Genomic DNA, 18,435 nt, shown 5'->3' on the forward strand with positions numbered 1-18,435 from the left:
ATGTTATTTTAATTTTCAAGTTTTAATTTTGTTTATATAAAAAAAAAAATCAAAAATCAAAAATATTTTCCTGTTTCTTTTTACTTCCTTGTTTCTGTCTTCTTTCAGCTTGCGGAACCTGCATTCTGTGACTGCGATCGAACGTAGGCCGAGTGTGATTGAGCGCAGTGCGATCGAGCGCAGTTCTAGGGAGCAATTTTGCCTTTATTTATTTTTCTAATTTTTGTTTTTGTTTCCTGCCTATTATTTTAATTTTTATTTCTGTTTTATCAAAAAAAAAAAGGAGTAAAATATATATATGTGTGTGTGTGTGTGTGTTTTTTTTTTTTTTTTAGTTTTCCATTTACTTCTCTGTTTCTGTTCTATTTCTATTTTGTTTTAGTTTTGCTTATTTTATTTTCTTTGTTTTTGTTTGTTTTGCTTTTATTTTATTTTATTTTATTGTTTAGACTATTCTGTTTTTCTGTCCGCAACTCTGATACTTTATGCGGCAGTGCGATCGATCGTAGCTCCCCTGCGATCGATCGTAGCTCCCCTGCGATCGAGCGCATCATTGCCACACAACAGCACTGAGGCTGCTGTGAGTTCTCTATGCTTTGGTGTTGCAACAGTGCGCTCAAGCGCCCATTCTAGGGAGATCGAGCGCTATTGTGCGATCGAGCGCACAGCCAGACAGCCGTACTGAAGCTGCTGATTTCAATTTTGCTTTTATTTTTCATTTTTCATTTTTATTTTTATTTGTTTGTTTTTGTTCTCTGTTTTCTTTATTTTTCATTTTATGTTTCTGTTTTTAAAGTTTGTTAGTTTTTATTTTTTTTGTGGTTTTAATTTTTCTCTATTTTTTTCCCACAACTTTGAGCTACCATGCGGCAATGCGATTGAGTGCACCTCCACCCAGCAGTACTGAAGCTGATGTACAGTCTGGCTGAAGATGGTTAAACTTAGCGCTCATGGGAGGCACCCCATAGTTATCCTATTATTTTTCTATTTGTTTTTCAATTTATTTTTATAGTTTTGTTTTTGTTTCCTTTTTATTTGTTTAGTGTTTTATTTTGCAGGGACAAGTGTGCTTCAATTTAAGTTTGGGGGTGTGCTATAAGCCATGCTATCCCAGACAATTTCGTCCGTATCCCGGGTAAATTCTTTCCTTTACCCGGGAATGGGTGCACATGATTGTTCACACACCTTGTACCAAATTCAAGTTATTTGTTTGTGTTTGTTTATGTTAAAAATCAAAAAGGAAAAAAATATATGCATGTTCATGTTTGTCTTAAAATTTTGGTTGATCTTAAAAAATTGTGATTTTATTTCATTGGTGAGCTTAAAATTTTGAACACATGATCTAATAATTGAGTTTTTCAGTTTGGTTATTTACTTAGAACAGTTGAGAATTCACATGTTTGATATGATCTTACACAAGCACATTAGCACATAATATGTGGGGTATGACATGAAAGTTTAATGTGTGTGTTTTTATGTCTTAAGTGAAACTGGATGATTTATTAGATGGATACCTTGGCATATATATATGTGAAAAAAAGAAAAGAAAAAAAAAATGATCATTGATAAGCTTTTCACTGAGTAACTGGACTTTTTGCCTCAAAGCATTGAGTGTTCATGTCAAAAGGTGAAGAATTTTGATTTGGTTAATGTCATGGTTAGTTTGGCTTCGTAGCCTTTTTGACTCGAGTTAGTAAGTCCTAGGGGTGTCTCTACACCTAATGCCCTAAAACCATCTGGTTTCGGAGTCATTGACTTAACACTCGTTACATGGGTCAATTAGAAAGCTTAAGGAAATCAAGCACTGCACAACCTGACAAAGAGAAAAGAAGAAGAAAGAGAAAAATACGCCATTGTTGTTCATTCTAATAGGGATTTCAGTGAACTTTGAGATATTGAGACATTGCACATTAGAAACAATTGGAAGCTTCATATTTATGTGCTAGTTCACTTTACCCTATTTTCAAACTTGTGATGTCTTAGCATGTCTTTTGTAAGTAATTAAATTTTAAAATTTCAATTCATTGTGAAGATGGAGTTTATATTTTTAAGCTTGCTAATGAATGAGAATCATGGCTTTGAAGTGATGCTTTAATTTTTGGAATAACATGAACTGTGCATGATGTTTGTGGGTAACATTTCTGGAAAACCCTCACGAGACTTCACTCGTCCACTAGGGAATTCCTATGGGTTTAAAAGGCTTGTTGCATACGCTAAATGCAATCGTATATCCCACGAAAGATAGATTTATCTTTTGTTTTGTGTTTTTCCATTCTTGTTTTTAGTTTTGTATTGCTAAGGGACTAGTAATATGTAAGTTTGGGGGTGTGATGAGTGCTAAAATATTCATATTTTCAACCCTTAACTTGCATGTTTTAATCCTTTGGTTTTGGTTAATTAGGCTATTTTACTTCCTTTTTGTATTTTCTTTGTTTTTTAGTCTTTTGGAAGAAAAGAAAGCGTTTCTAGAAGAATTACAAGCTTAAAGGGCAAATTGGGAAGACCTAGAAGATATGATTGAGTTTAGCCAATCATGGTTAAATTTAATCAAATAGAGAAAAGGATCAATTCGGAATTTCTCACGTTGAAGTCAAATCGGATTGGATGAAAAATTGGATTCTGCACATGTCTCGATATTTTGATCATAACTTTCAGCTTAGATATCCGATTGAGGTTATTCAAGCGGAATTGGAAAGCTAACTCAAAGGGCTACAAATCATTGTGAAATAGCATTTTCCCAATTTGGAGCGTCGCAAGGCCAAAATCACGCCCCAAGTCAGGACCGCAATTTTGGGCGAATCCTATTCCGATTTGGACTTAGGTTTTCTTTATCCTAATTGGACTTAGACTTAAAACTCCGAATTTTCTAAGTTTACTTGCGTAACAAGGACTTCTAAAGCCTATAAACAGACCTCTTAGGTTCTAGGAATGGGTGTGGAGAAAGAGGCACAAGCTCTGGAAAGGAACTGAAGGCTGAATCAAAAGGAGTTTGGGTTTTTCTTCTCTTCCACCCTTTTATTTTTGTTATGTAGTTTATATTTTTATCAGGGCTAGATTGAAGCCCTAATCTTGTCTTTTTATGATTGCAATATTGGCGCCTTTGCTACAATTATATTTTGGTATTTTTAACTTGATTAATACCTGTTATCTTGTATTCCTCATATGTGTCTGTCTGGCCTACATATGCATGTGGTATGGACTAGTTAGTTAAATCAATTTGGATGATCGAGTCCTAGGTTTAATAAGAGTAACAAAAGATATCCACACCGGATTCTTGGGTTAATCAACATGGGGAACCGGGAGTAGACACCCATGCCCTAGGTCTCGTGTGTTTGTCGATTTTCACAGATTTATGCTTTCTTAAAGAAAAACTTAGTAGACACCCATGCTAAATCCTTTAAGAAAGAAAAGAATTAGAGTAGACACTCATGCCTAATTCGTTGCTTAGGGAAATCAATAGTTTAAGGAGTAGACACCCATGCCCTTAGGTTGTCAAACATTAATTATACCGATATAATTGGCGCATTAGCATATTGTTATCTTAATTAGTCTGATTAGTGGTGGATATCAAAATCTTAATCATTTTTAGTTTTGTTTATCTTTTATTTTATTTCTTTATTTTAACTCAATTATGACAATTGAGTTTTATCTTTTAATTAAATGGGAATTTATTTCTAAACATAATTTACCAATCCTCGTAGGAATGATCTCGTATTTGCCTGCTATACTATTGTTTTGATCTTGTGCACTTGCGAGTTAAAACGTACTAAATATTATCTATTAATTCAAGTAGTATTTGGCACAACACTTTCGGAGTTGCGTCTCGGATTTGGCATCTGTTACCTTCCAAGGAGTAGTCTCGGACTCGTGTCTGGGACCTCCTCGGGATATGAAGCCTCCTCGGGGAAAGCTTGTCCGAGGCCTTGTCGGGTATTCTGTTTAGCTTAGGTCGGGTTTGGGACCCGTTGGGCTTTAGGAGCGGATCCATGGCCCAACAAGTTTTATGTTTTTATGTTTTGTTCGTATAATTCCATCGTTTAATGCAATGTAAGTTTGTTTCAATTCAATTGTGTGACAAAATTGTGATTCATTGTTGTTTAAAAATCATGAAAACGTTGGATATTCATTGTGTTTCATCCAACGGATACATTGCATCTTTTGGTTTACTTTGGATATCTATTGTCTTTTGTGCAAAACATAGATACATTGGATCTTTTGAACTAAACTGGGTATGCATTGTTTTTCGTAAATACGGATGGATTCATAGAATTTTTCAATGGGATTTTATAAAAACAAAAGAACATGCATGGGATTTTGTTGAAATTCAGATGTATGAACAAACATAATTATATGTGCTTTGATTTGGTGAGGTGGATTCTGAAAACCTTAATGTTTTTATCATTTGATTTAATTTCAGATTTTTTTAGTTTGCCATTTTGCACAAACAATTCGGAAGTAGGTTAAAATAGGATTTGTTTAGATAGAAATGAATTTTTGCAACGCAATTCCCTGTGGATCGACCTCGCACTTGCACACGCTGTACTGCACACGACTCATGCACTTGCGAGTAATTATAATTTGCACATCAGTCGCTCTCGGTGCCTTAGCCGAAACATCCCTAGCAAAGTTGTGAGTTGAATACTCGTCTGGAATGGCCTCTTCCTCTGCCTCCTCCATCTCAAAATCGAAGTCGAAGTCAGGATCATGAGCATTCTAGAGCTGGGCTCGGGTCCTACGGAATCAGGTTGGGTAAGAGGAAGATGAAGCTGCCACGCTCGCTCTTGATCATGCCAAAAGCATCACTACCAATTCTAAGTGCAACCTTATCAATATCTGATCTAACTATAAAAGTGGTAGCCTTGTTCTAGAAATTGAAATCCTCCCTCAGGTGTTAGGAAAAAATGCAAGGAGGTATCGAGAAGCATTGGGATGTTTGAAATAAAAACTTAGTGGAGTGTAAAAGAGGTTGAGTTGTGATTTAGAAATTCGGTCAAAAGCTCAACAACATAGCAGGTGGATTCGGTTGCAAGGGTAATCAGGTCATTTCAGACTCTTAGACCAAATGCCTAAGTCTGACTAGGTGAGAGTTGGTGGGTTCCAAATGTCGGGGTTGACTTTAATCTCAAGGTTGTCAAGAGGGGTCTTTAATAACAGGGATGCCCTTAGGAGCGAGAGGTGGGAAATGTGGGGTCATTTAGGGGTAGGGGCATTTTGGGCAAGAATATCGAAATTGACAAGATATTTGGTTCCTTGGAGTAACCCAAAATAATGGTGACCTCAAAATGCAAGGGCACCTAGGCACTTGATAAGTCATGAAATTTTAGGTCTAGGCTTTGAGGGTGTATTGGTAATTTTGTATTAAAAGAATATAACACCGAAATGAATGGTGCCACCCTTGGGTAGTCTAATATAATGGTCTCCTCAAGATGCGAGGATACCAGGGTGATTTTAAAAATTAGGGTTTAGGTCTCAGGGGCATTTTAGTAATTTTCCAATTCAGACAAAATACAGAAATTCGTTTGGATTGAGGTTGATGGCTCGAAGTGTTCGGTATTGTCCTAAGGGCAAGTCCTCACAGTGGCGACCTCAACATGCGAGGTTACCAAGGTATGAGAGTTAGATTTTTAGGGCAAAGGGCATTTTCTCATTTTCAGTTCTAGACCAAATGCCAAAATTCAACCGACTAGGTTCATAGGTTAGGCTTTCAATTAAAAAGGCTTGAGCCTCAATTCAACATGTAGGCCTGATCCTTTAACAAAATCGGGTTGTCCCCAATTTAGGTGAAAATTCCAAACTTGAGAGTGGGGTATTTTGGTCATTTTCAGATCTAGGTGAAAAACTCCCGAACCCAGTTGGTCTAGATTGGGCTTCCAATAAATGGGTTTGGGCTTTATTGAGACCATGAGGGAAAAATTTTTTTTGAATTCAAGCAAACCCCCAAATCGAATGGCAAGGGTTTCAGGTTGGTTAATAGTAGAGCAAAATGGTTTTGTTCATAGGGAATTTGGGTCACAACCCATGCATCAATTGCATAGTGGGGTCATGAAAACACAAGGATTTTGGACTTAGGAAAAAATCGTCAAATCCAAATATGTGGGGGTTTGGGAAGGGAATGGGTTTTAATCACAACCACAACTATCCTAACACAACAAGTAGATGTCTAAATGCTCAATCCCAACCATTTATCAAGGAAAGATGAAAACCCAATTCGATAACCCTATAATGGTAAAACTGGAAATTTCAAATTTTAAATGGTTAGAAGCACATACTTCATTTAAAACTAAGGGAGACATGGCTGAAAATTACAGGGGAGATGTTTGGCTTGAGATAAAATGGGAGGAATAGAGTTTAAAGAGTGCTCAACTGTCTTTTTTTAAAAGGAACGCATGGGGCTCTAGGCGAGTGCTTTGCCCAAGGCCCAAAAATATATATATATTTTTTTAAACCAGCAGTTCAAAGGCAAGACATTTTATTAAAACAATTGGGGATATCAAAACCGGTTTGTGTATCTCCTTGTCAATGCCGGAGAGGTTTGCTGCATAATCCTTGTCAATGCCGGAGAGGAAAGCAGCCTCCTGTTGGTCAAAGTCACTGGCAAAGCTCGTGCCTTCAGTTGTTGGACCCCTTCTTGTTCAATCTTGGTGTACTCGTCTGCGATTTGAGTCAAGTGTTTGTGCATCTCTCGCTTCCTTTCCGTACTAAGGTAGGGATTATACTCTCTAGGAACAAGTGAAAAATCACATACTGTAGACATGCTCCCATTTTGCCGCAGTCTGGCCATTCTCGAACAGTTAACCAATGCCGGCATCCGTCACGCATCTGAGTGTGAAGTAGGATCAAGTGCCTGTAACACAGAGCAGGCAATCCTGTCCAACCCTATGGTAAGCAATCAAGAAGGCTATTACTATAGCCCGCACCGCAGCCGAACAACAAGTAGGGAACCTAGGTCAATCCTATGCTCCATTCTTTAAGATTTATACCTAGTGTACAACCTATTCTCAGATTGTTCGCTATGGTCGGCAAGACCGTTTGCTCTGATATCATACTGTAACGCCCCCAAAATTAGCCTAGGCTAACTTGGCAAGGTTATTGGCAATTACCCCAGTTAAACCAACTTGTGACTAAATGGGAAATTGCCCCCTAAGCATTATCAGAGTTAATGCATAGGAATGTGAAATAAATCTGAAAAACTATTAAATCATCAAATGGACAAGTATATTCCTCAAAATTAAAGACATGGATCAACTAATAATAATGTTAAAAAAACCTGATAGCAACATGAAGATTCTAAAGCAAGGTCTGTAGTGGCAACCATGTCATTCTTGGGTTCTAGTGACAAACTTCCTAAAAGGGTAATAACAACATAAGTCTAACGACTTAGTAAGTAAACCTCACAATTAGGTATGACATGTATCTATTTAAGCAGAAATAAACGTGCGTTTTTAGTAAACATTTAAAAGGGGTGTTGTCTCCGTTAATACACCATAAAAGTATTGTTTGGTTAATAAAAGAGTGGTCTACTCCCAACGGCAATGGCCTAAGTATTTTAATGCAGAAAAAATTAATACTTTATAGGTCATAACTCTCATGTATGATCTACTCGAGATATTACTCCTTCTTAGTAGGGTTGGCGCTTTCCCGAGGGACATGTAATACAATGCCGGTACCCCGACCATTGTACACTATCGTCCGTCCCATTAGTGGCACGACTGAGTCCGACCTCTGCTGGCCCACACAACTAATGATGTTTGTCCTATAGTGACCATCCATTAGGGAATGGCTGTGCCTGGTCAGAAAATCATTAGATCCAAAACCCACACACAAACACATTTGACCATAAAATGAGTTCTATATAGAAAGCCTATGCCCATTATTTTGCACGTACTGATGTCCATGTCATACGATGCATCTTATCAACTAGTTATTAAAGCAGTTGCCAAGTAATTACAAAAATGTAGAAATTCTCATATCATACTCGTGGTCAGTCAACTGATATATCCCATGTTTTTAAGGAAAATGTTCATAAGTGTTTACTTACCTCATACACTCACTTGAATCCTCCGATATTGCTAAATTCTGCTATAACGAAATACAACACACCATTATATGCAGTTCTAGAAGATCCTTACGAGTAAGATACTAAGCCTTATCTAACAAAAGGATTGCTAGACTCTAAAATACATGTGAGTGGGGCTTAAGGGCTGGTGCTTGGCTTTCTGGCCGCACGTTCGGGCTCGAGGGCATACATCTGGCCAGTGAGTTAGGCAATTAGTCAAAATCTCGAAACGGTGTGTTAAGGTTCCTACAAAATCTATAGGCTACTGTATCCCTTCTAGGCTATTGAATAAACGTAAAAATTCAATCATCATGCAATACAAGGAATCAAGGAAGCTTTTGAAACTCTTTTGAAAACATTCTTGGTTCGTAAGGAAAGGAGTAAAAAGCTTGACATAGTGTCTATTGAAAACTCACAACATTAATAAAGCAATAAGAACAATATTTAAGGTATAAAAAGGGGCAAGGGTTTACCTTGGGAGGTGGCAAGAACACCAAGCTTCCTTCCTTCTACCCAAATCCTCTAAACTCACAAGAACACTCACATTTGGTGGTTACAGAGAGCCTAGGGGCGGAAAACGAGTTCAAGGGATAAAGAGGGGATTGGTATTTATTGGCCAGAAAGTTTAAGGTGCTACCAACTACTCTGAAAAGTAGCATACGTCCGGCACTATTGGGGCTTACGTCTGGTACTGTTTATTCAACGGTCCAAAAGGTGCATCGTATGTACAGTCATTAACCAGTGGTCAACCCAAAAGTAGCATACGTCTGGTGATAAGCGCCAAATGTTGCACATTCAAGCCCCTTAATTTACATATGTTAATTCCTTAGCATTGTTATTTGTTTGATTTTGCTTTGTTTTTAAGTTTCAGGTTTCATTTGACAAACCTTTGGAAATTGGGCTTAAAAAGACAAAAAAGCTGAGCATTCTGGAACTAGGATCGAGCGCAGCACTCCTGGGATCGAGTGCACTGCGCTTGAACGTCTGTGATCAAGGATCGAGCGCATGCCTGCGCTCGCGCGCACACTAGCTAGGCTCGAGCGCACTGCGCTCGAGTGTACCAAGTCTTGGATCGAGCGCACTCGAGCGTACAGTGCACGGCAAGAATTCCTCTCCAGCATGGACTTGGATTTCAGTCTCCCAATTGGACTGGGAGACTGCTCTCCAGTTTTCTCAGGGTTTTTAGGGTTTCTAGGGTTCTCCTAATCCCTATAAATAGGGCTCTAAACATTGTAAATAGACACACCGCTTCTAGAGCAAAATTCAGTAAAATAGTCTGTGGAGCTTAGGAGATCATGAGCAGCTAAACCCAATTGTGGGGTATTGATGTAGTCCTTTCCAAGCACAATAGTTTGATTGTATTTAATTTCTAGTCTTTCAATTTATGCATGTTGATTGTATAACCCTGAGGATTGCTACAGTTGATTTCTGTTCTTAATTATTAAATGCAGTTGTTGTTTAAATTCCAATTCAATATTAGTAAAATTCTTATCTTGTCTTAGAAATTATTTTACTATTATTGAACTCAAATCATTCTTATTTTCTGTGATCATAAGAATGATGGTTATACAATGATACTTAATTGGCATGCAATCAATAGGATTAGATAGACCATACCTAGGGTAGACAGATCGTACTACACCCTAGTTTAGTGTAATTTAGGTAGATGGTCCGTGCCAACCGAAGATGGGTTATGCTATTCCGTTGATTGTATGAGATTATTTTTATGTCCACTTGTTGAAATTATAACATGCATAGAATGAATTGCTAGAGTTAATTATGGTTAACCATTGATGTGCGGATCGTGGTGAAGTCAATACCCTACTCTCTCTCTCATACATTTACTTCTTTTATTTCCGATTATTTTATGCACTTCAAATTCACACAAACAAATCATTCTCTTCTAATTAAGTTGATTTTAATCTTTTAAATTCTGATAATTAAACCCCTGTAGTCCTTGAGGTTCGACACCCTCAATATAGCCCTATCCTACGGGACTCGTTCTATTGCGAGTGGTAATTTTTATAATTGATATTTTTTATCACAAAAATACCACATCATCTGGTGGTCCCCTGGCGTACTTCCGGTACTAGAGACAAGATCGTACGTACTGTACTACTGGGCGAACGGACGGTCAGAAAGAGGTGAGCTTGGGTTTTTGGCTCAAAACTTCTAGGAATCTTGGTTATGTGCATGGGCTTAGGTCTTTTGTTATAAAACCATGTTCTATGTAAAATCTTTTATTCGCTCTTAGTGGCAAACCTTTTAGTAAAGATGATTGTTTTATCGGGGTATTACACCATCATACTTGGGGGTGAAGAAAATGTGGACAACATGGTGGAAGAAAAAGAGTAGCAAATTGAGCCCCCGTCAACTCCAATTTTGTCCAATGACAAGGAAATGAGTACTGAAGCTCATTCCTTCATCACTATCCCTCTTGAGACACATCATGAACCCCAAGCTTCATTTCCTCAATGTCTCAAAGAGCCATCTTATGCTAAACTTCTCAAGGATTTATGCACACAAGGTCACAAATCTAGGAACCATCTTCCTAGGAAAATCCGTCTAAGTAAGAAAGTTGGCTACCTAAGATGGCAAAACATTCTTTCTAAGTCCAATGAAGTTTTAAAGAAAAAAGGGTAGAAGAGATTGGTTGGATATCCAAATCAAAGAAAAGCGTAAACAGGTCAGACTCTGGAAGGTTCAAGTGCAGTTCTGTGCACTCCAGACCTCCAGTGGGTAACTGGGTTCGAATGAATGCCTTGTACATTCAAACCCACTAAAAGATTAGTACACTCGAGCACATCTGATTACTCTAGTGTATTGGCATTTTCCAGGTATGTGTTTTTTGTCCTCTATTTTATTAAATTTTCTTGTTTTATTTTCATTAGTGTGATTTTATTATATTTTGTGCTAACAACAATTAATCTTATGATGCCTATTTCTGTGAGAAATATTGTTGTGAGTTTTATGAGACAGGTGTTCTGGGGGTTAAGTTTGGGGGACACCCTGCCTTTTTCACACTTAGATTTTTCCTTCCCTTCTGGTAATATATTTCTACTCTATGAGAGGCTAAACCCTTAACTAAGATTGATGATGAAGTCTCACCAATAAATAGCAGCCATATCTTCATGAGATTTCGTACATTCCGAATATTTCAGTTTTTATATATTCAAATGTTTTACTTCAATTCAATTTGTGGATTATTTCATTTAATTGATTGCTTTAATTTTCACTTGTCAAAATATTGGATATTCATTGTATTTCGTTATATGGATACATCTGATGATTTGGTTTAAATTTGGCATTCTTTGTGATTTGCGCCAAGTACGGATACATTGGATGATTTAATTTAAATTTGATATCTTTTGTGATTTGTACAAAAGACGAATACTTTGAATGATTTAATTTATTCTTTTACGCAAAGTAGGACACAAATAGAATTTTATTGCTTATAAGAATCTTGATGATAATCAAGAGTGTTTTCATCAAGATTGTTATGTACAAAATTTTGGATGTATGCCTTTTATTACGAACGTTTCGTGGACTTGCGAGTAATTAAAATTTTCCCAACAGCTAAGGGCAGCTAGAGAAAGAATTATTTTCTGAACTCATTCATGATGTTAAGTTTATGACATTTTCGATTTTGCAATTATTTTAAATATAGACTTTTAAAGTCGTGCATTTAATGTTCTATTTAATGTTGTGTGTGTCTGATTTATGCGCCTTTAAAACTTATTGATTAACAAACCTAACCACGACGAGTTGATTAAGTACAACAAAATACAAACAGCCCTTGCTTTCCAAAGCGCAACATTAATCTAATTGGACCGACCAAAGAAAAAAAGGGCACCTATGCTGTAAGAAAATAAAGTAAATGTTGGTCACGTAGTGTTCATGATGTAATATGCATATGTTTTTTGCAGCCGTCTAGCCGTACGGTTCCACCTCCATTGGAGGGTTTTGCTTCAACGAAAAGATTATTATTATTATTTTTAAAAAAATAATCAAAATATTAAGAAAATTAAAAACCTTTTTTCTCGCAACGTCTTTCTCTTTCTCTCAAAATATAATATATATATATATATATATATATATATATATATATATAAGGAAAAAGTGTAATTAAAATTATTGAAAGTTGAAAGTTGGGGGAATAAGACAAGCGCTCCCATTAAGCATGTTGCCAGCCGACATGCTTTTACTTTCCTTGACAAAGCACCATTAATGGCTAGGGTTGTATCACACGTGTCAAGGAAGTGCACTTCTTTTGTTAAACTTTCAAGCTTAGACGTGCAATTGCACGCCACTCTTTGAAGAAAATTATGCTTTTTATATAACCAACAAACTGACAAATTAATTATATTTCTTAACTAATTTTTACTTGGTTTGCAATTTCCCAACCCCCCACTTTCATTTCACCCCAACTCCACTAGAGGTTGTGGTCCCCTTGGCGGAAAACTCACAATTGCTCATTTAATTATTTCTTTCCTTTATTCATTGCGTTTGCTCACGAGTATAAGTAGGAAGGTTTTTTACGTTGTGGTTTATAATTAAATAAATGGAGAAAAGTCTACTTACTTTTCAAACTATCACTTCCTTAATGAATGTTCTTTTAACTATTGATCAAATTAATATCCTCAAAACTACCAAAAATCGTTAATATCCTTTTAAAGCCAACAAAAAAAGAAACGACTTTTAAAATTTTTCAATGAAGCAAAAATACCCTTATAAAATTAGAAAACAGAAGAAAAATTAGGATAAAAAATAAGGAGGTGATTGGGGTGGTCGAACCACCCCGGACACCATGGAACTAGAATTGTATAGATGATTAAAAAATAGCTATTGGGGATAGTGTCTTAAAATCCAAATTTATTGTAAGAAATTTAGTTTATATTGAATAAAGTTGTTATTCACTAGTGTTAGGTTTATTTTGGCCTTATTCAATGATCAAAACATGTGTTTGTATTTTCGCATTCCTTTCCCAAGTGTCGGGTTAATATTGGAGGTATTTTGAGTTTCATCATTAAATGGCCAAAATGGGAGATTGTTAGGTTATTTTGGCCTTATTTAATGATCAAAACATGTGTTTTGTAATATCTCATTCTTCCCCAAATGTCGGGGTGAAGATTGGATATTTGATAAAGTTCTCTACCTTCCCCATTGGATGTTGTTGTGCAATTATCCACATAAATCAATAGGCGTATAATTGTACGTTTTACTCACTGTTGAGTGCCAAAATATTCATATTTTTAGCCCTTAACTTACATGTTTTAATCCTTTAGTTTGGTTAATTTATGCCATTTTACTTCATTTTTCTATTTTCTTTGTTTTATAGGTTTTTGGAAGAAAAGAAAGTGTTTCTGGAAAAATTCCAAGCTTAAAGGGCAAATTGGGAAGACCTAGAAAATATAGTTAAGCTTAGCCAATATGGTTAAGTTTAATCAAATAAAGGAAATGATTAATTCGGAATTTCTCAAATTGAAGTCAAATCGGATTGGATGTAAAATTGGATTCTGAACACGTCTTGGTATTTTGACCATACTTTTTAGTTCAAATATCCGATTGAGGTGATTCAAGCGCCAATAGAAAGATAACTCATAATGCTACAATTCATTGTGAAATAGAATTTTCCTAATTCGGAGCGTCGCAATGCCAAAATCACCCCGCAAAGTAGGACCGCAATTCTTGGTGAATCCTATTCCGATTTGGACTTAGGTTTTCTTTATCCTAATTGAACTTGGACTTAAATCTCCGAAATTCCTAGGATTACTAGTGTAACGCCCCGATATTTGAACTAGCAAATATCGAAGTCGTGACGCTGCAACTTTAGAAAATACAATCTTACAGCGGAGTATGTATATTTTTTCTTTTTCTATGACCTAAGAATAACTTACACAACACAGTTGAGCTGACTGAAATACCTCGAGGTGATATATTATTATATAAAATAGAAACATGGTTTTCATTACAATATATGTACACACTAGGTGTACCAAATATATGCCACAGACGGCACCTAAATTAACATAGTAATATCTATTAAGTTTACACACATCACCATACATAATAAAAGCGATTAACATAAATGAGACTTGCTCCATAGAGTAAGCATAAATCCTACAGCAGATGGTCTATCAACCATCAAAACCAGTAAAAGGACCATCGTCCTCACTTTCTATCCCTGCATCAAGATCTATGTAAAGATGACGTTATCATATTTACATAGGCAAACAAGTGAGTAATCTATTTTCCTAGATATAAAAACTAAAAAGACTAGTTTGAACAAATAAGATTAAAGACTAAAATATATAATAATGAATGAGTTGTGAATGCAGCGTAATGACAGATTAGTTTGTGTTTTATGATAATCTTTCTTCAGACCTCTTCTCATGAGCTCTCAGCCCGCTTACGTCCGTTATGTCCCTCACACTTTAGAGGTTTACCTGTTTGGTGCTGGCAACTACACCGCCCCAGCTTAGTTATATATTAGGCCTGTTGGACGGTTATATACCCCCATCCATTGAGATACCGACAGTTCCTCGCGGCAATCCACCCAGCTTATTTTTAAGGTGGCTATCTTATCAGCCAATTTTATTAGACACATTATGCAGCAGTTGTATTGCAAAATTATATCAATAAGACAAAATAAGAATTCCTATAACAATAAAACAAAGCTAGTACTCAGTAAGTATATCCATACTTACTCTCCTTAGTGTAGTATTCTGCTCCACTTCCAATAATCCTTTAGAAGTAAAACTCCACCAAATCTTCTCTAGGTAGCTAGTTTTAGAAAAACGCTTGAACACTACAAGAAAGATCTTAGGGTATATGGTATTTTGACTAGAAGTAAAAATGAAAGGAGGAGTAAACAATTTTACTTGTTCTAAGATTGTAAATAAAAAGCAAGTGAAAGTGACTATAGCTTAGGCTCTATTTATAAGAGAATGAATGGTTAGGATCTATTTTTTAAACCTTTGATCTAAGGGTTGAGATGTATTTAAGCAAAAGAATGAACCTAGTCCATATTTCATACTCTATACCAATTAGAATTTTCGTCCAAAATGAGGGCAGTGTATCCCGATCCATTTTTCAATGTCCAAACGTACTCCGATTGACATGAAATTTTGAGAGTAGATAGAGGACTCCGAGACAAACATTTTATATTTTTGGTTCGACTTCATCCGAGTTCGTTTGAGTCTATTTTTGGCCTATACAAAGTTTCTAATTCAACTTAGGCTTTAACTATTTGCATTCCCACTTGGCCACTTGCCTTATTAAATCATTATAATCATGATATTTACTATAATCATCATTACTAGAAGACTTTAAGCTTTCAACAAAGGTGGCTAACCTTGGTATCTTTCTTTAGCAGTTTTAATCTCATTTAGACAGTATGAAAATTAAGACACTGCTTTTTAGGCTAAAAAACTGAAAAGCTTCAAATTAATTTATGACTTTGCTAAACACCAATATAAATAATTTATTCACTAGATTGGGGTTGATTATGCCCATAAACATATTAGTGAAGCTAAATTCTTAGAATTGAAGTAATATACATAAGAGGTCAAAAATCAATGTAATATACCTTTAACACTAAATAGTTATTTAATATCATTAATACACATATCATTGTTCTAATTTATCGATTATATTTTTAATCTATTTAATATTATTTAAATAAGAGTTTTAAAATCTAGGTCGTTACATTCTACCCACCTTATTGGAATTTCGTCCCCGAAATTAAGGCATTCAAATTATCACATAACCTCAATATGAGTGACTCAGATTTTTATCTTAACGTCTAATCCTTAGTCTTATTTTACACTTAATCCCTAAGCTTTTATCGTACAGTAATATTCTAAGAAAAAGGGTGTATGAAAATAATGTTCCTCAAATTTTCTATTCATATACTCTATAGCTCCGACGTACTACGTCTTAAGTTTCAATGTTTTCACTTAGGTACTACACTTTTATACAGTACCATGATTTATCTACCATCTCAAAACATCGACCAAAGCATTTTAATAATATCACTTCTTATCCCTAAGGTATCCCTCAACTTTTGTAGTTTTGAACAATACCCATATAAGCAATCATGAAATACCATTTACTACGTAATAATATATATATATGTACTTACCGAGTGATATATCCGGTTTAGAATAATTGTGGATATTTGTCATGTATTTCTCTCGTTCTAGTTCCCAAGAAATTTCTTCTACGCCGTGATTACGCCAGAGAACCTTAACGAGAGCAATGGTTTTCGTTCTGAGTTTCTGTTCCTTTCGATCCAGAATTTGTACCGGTAGTTCCTCATACCTTAAATTTGCTTGAATCTGTGGTTCGAAATCAATAGTGTGCAAGGGATCATGTACATATCTTCTTAATGTTGATACATGGAACACGTTGTGCACCTCTGCTAGCTCAGATGGTAACTCAACTCGGTATGCTACTGGTCCTACAATTTCGGTTATTAAGAAGGGGCCAACATACCTTGGACTTAACTTTCCATTTTTACCGAAATGCATCACGCCTTTCATTGGTGATACTTTCAGGAATACTTGATCGCCAACTTCAAAATTCACCAGGCGACGTCCTTTGTCAGCATGACTCTTTTGACGGCTTTGAGCTGTTAACATCCTTTTCCGAATTAATACCACCTTGTCTTTGGTGTCTTGGATTATCTCTGGTCCCACCAATTGCCTTTCACCAACTTCATCCCAATAAAGTGGCGATCTGCATTTGCGTCCATAGAGGGCTTCGTATGGTGCCATACCAATAGTTGCCTGAAAACTATTGTTATAAGCAAACTCGACTAAAGGTAAATATTGGATCCACTTAGTACTTCCCTTGATGAATCCACTTACCCTGCACTTTATTTTGGACAGACCAATTCTAATCCTATACTTGAATATTCATCAAGCTCGCAATTTGTGCTATGTGCAATTTATCATATCATTAATTGTAGGTAATTCTATAATCATTTTCTTCCCTTAATTAATCACCACCTAATACTTCATAGCATTTTCTCAATCTCCTTATGATGAGCTAAGCATCATTATTTCCCTTTTTAGATCGCATTCACTATTTCTTTCTTATCAAGTCCTAACAACATCAATTTCAAACAATTATTCGATCGCTAGTTCATACCTCAAAATGTCGTAGCCTTCTTCTCGAGCTCACTACGTTTCTTCGATTTTATTTAATCAGCCTTGTCAAAGTGGCTGTAAGACAATAATATTTTTCAACATCTCTATCTCTTAATATTCATGATCATGTACCACTAATATGATTATCATTTTCCTCAAAATATAGCTAGATATCAATCCTTATATGGTACCATGATTAGTTATTTGCTTAGGTACAACTGCTATAATTCTTTAAAGATAACAAAACAATCATATACTTATTTTAATTCTACATGACCCCTCAATGATGATAGTAATTCATTCATCCTTTCTCGTCCTGGTGTTTGTACCGACCAATCTTGCCCTAATGGTCATGTACTTATGTGACAAATCTTAGTGTATAATGCAGAAATGAATGAATGTGTAGCTCTAGAATCAAAGAGAGTACACGCAAGAGTACCAAATAGAGAAATGGTACCTGTCACTATATCATTGTTCGCTTCATCATTTTCGTCGTCATCTACGGGGGTCAACGTATATACTCTCGCTTGAGCAGACCTTCTTTGTTGGAAGTCATTCCTTTGTGCTCCAGCTTCCCCCGTAGTATTCATCGGACAATCCTTCTTAAAATGCCCCTTTTGACCACATCGAAAACAGCCGGTACTTTCGCTCCTGCAATCTCCAAAATGCATTCTTTCACATTTGGGACAAGCAACCTTCTGACTTCCTACTGGAGGAGAAAAATTCTGGTGATCCACTGGTTTGGAGCCAGTCCCTACGACAAATCGTTTAGACGGATAGGATGCCTGAGGCATTGACCGTTTCCTATGTTCGTAAGCTGCAGATGTCTCACGAATTGCCCTCTCAGCAAGGGATGCTACGTTTACTAATCGAGCATAGTTCTTGATCTCATGGCAGACAACTCTTTCCTTGATACGAGAGGTAAGACCATTTTCAAAACGTTCTGTCTTTGATACTTCGTTAGGAATAAGATTAATACCAAACCTGGCTAACTCAGTGAATTTAATTGAGTATTGTTCCACTGACATAGTACCTTGTACCAAGTTCTGAAATTCAATAGCTCTTAACTGCTTTTGTGACCTTGGGAAATATTGCCTGTTGAATTCCTCAACAAACCTTTCCCACGTGATAACAACACCAGGTCCTATTAGCTCTACCTGGGACTTCCACCACTTAAGGGCTTCACCAGTTAGCCTTAATACGGTGTATGTCAACTTTTCCTCATTT

This window comes from Corylus avellana, chromosome ca1 (assembly GCF_901000735.1).
Source record: "Corylus avellana chromosome ca1, CavTom2PMs-1.0".
NCBI classification, from domain to species: Eukaryota; Viridiplantae; Streptophyta; class Magnoliopsida; order Fagales; family Betulaceae; genus Corylus; species Corylus avellana.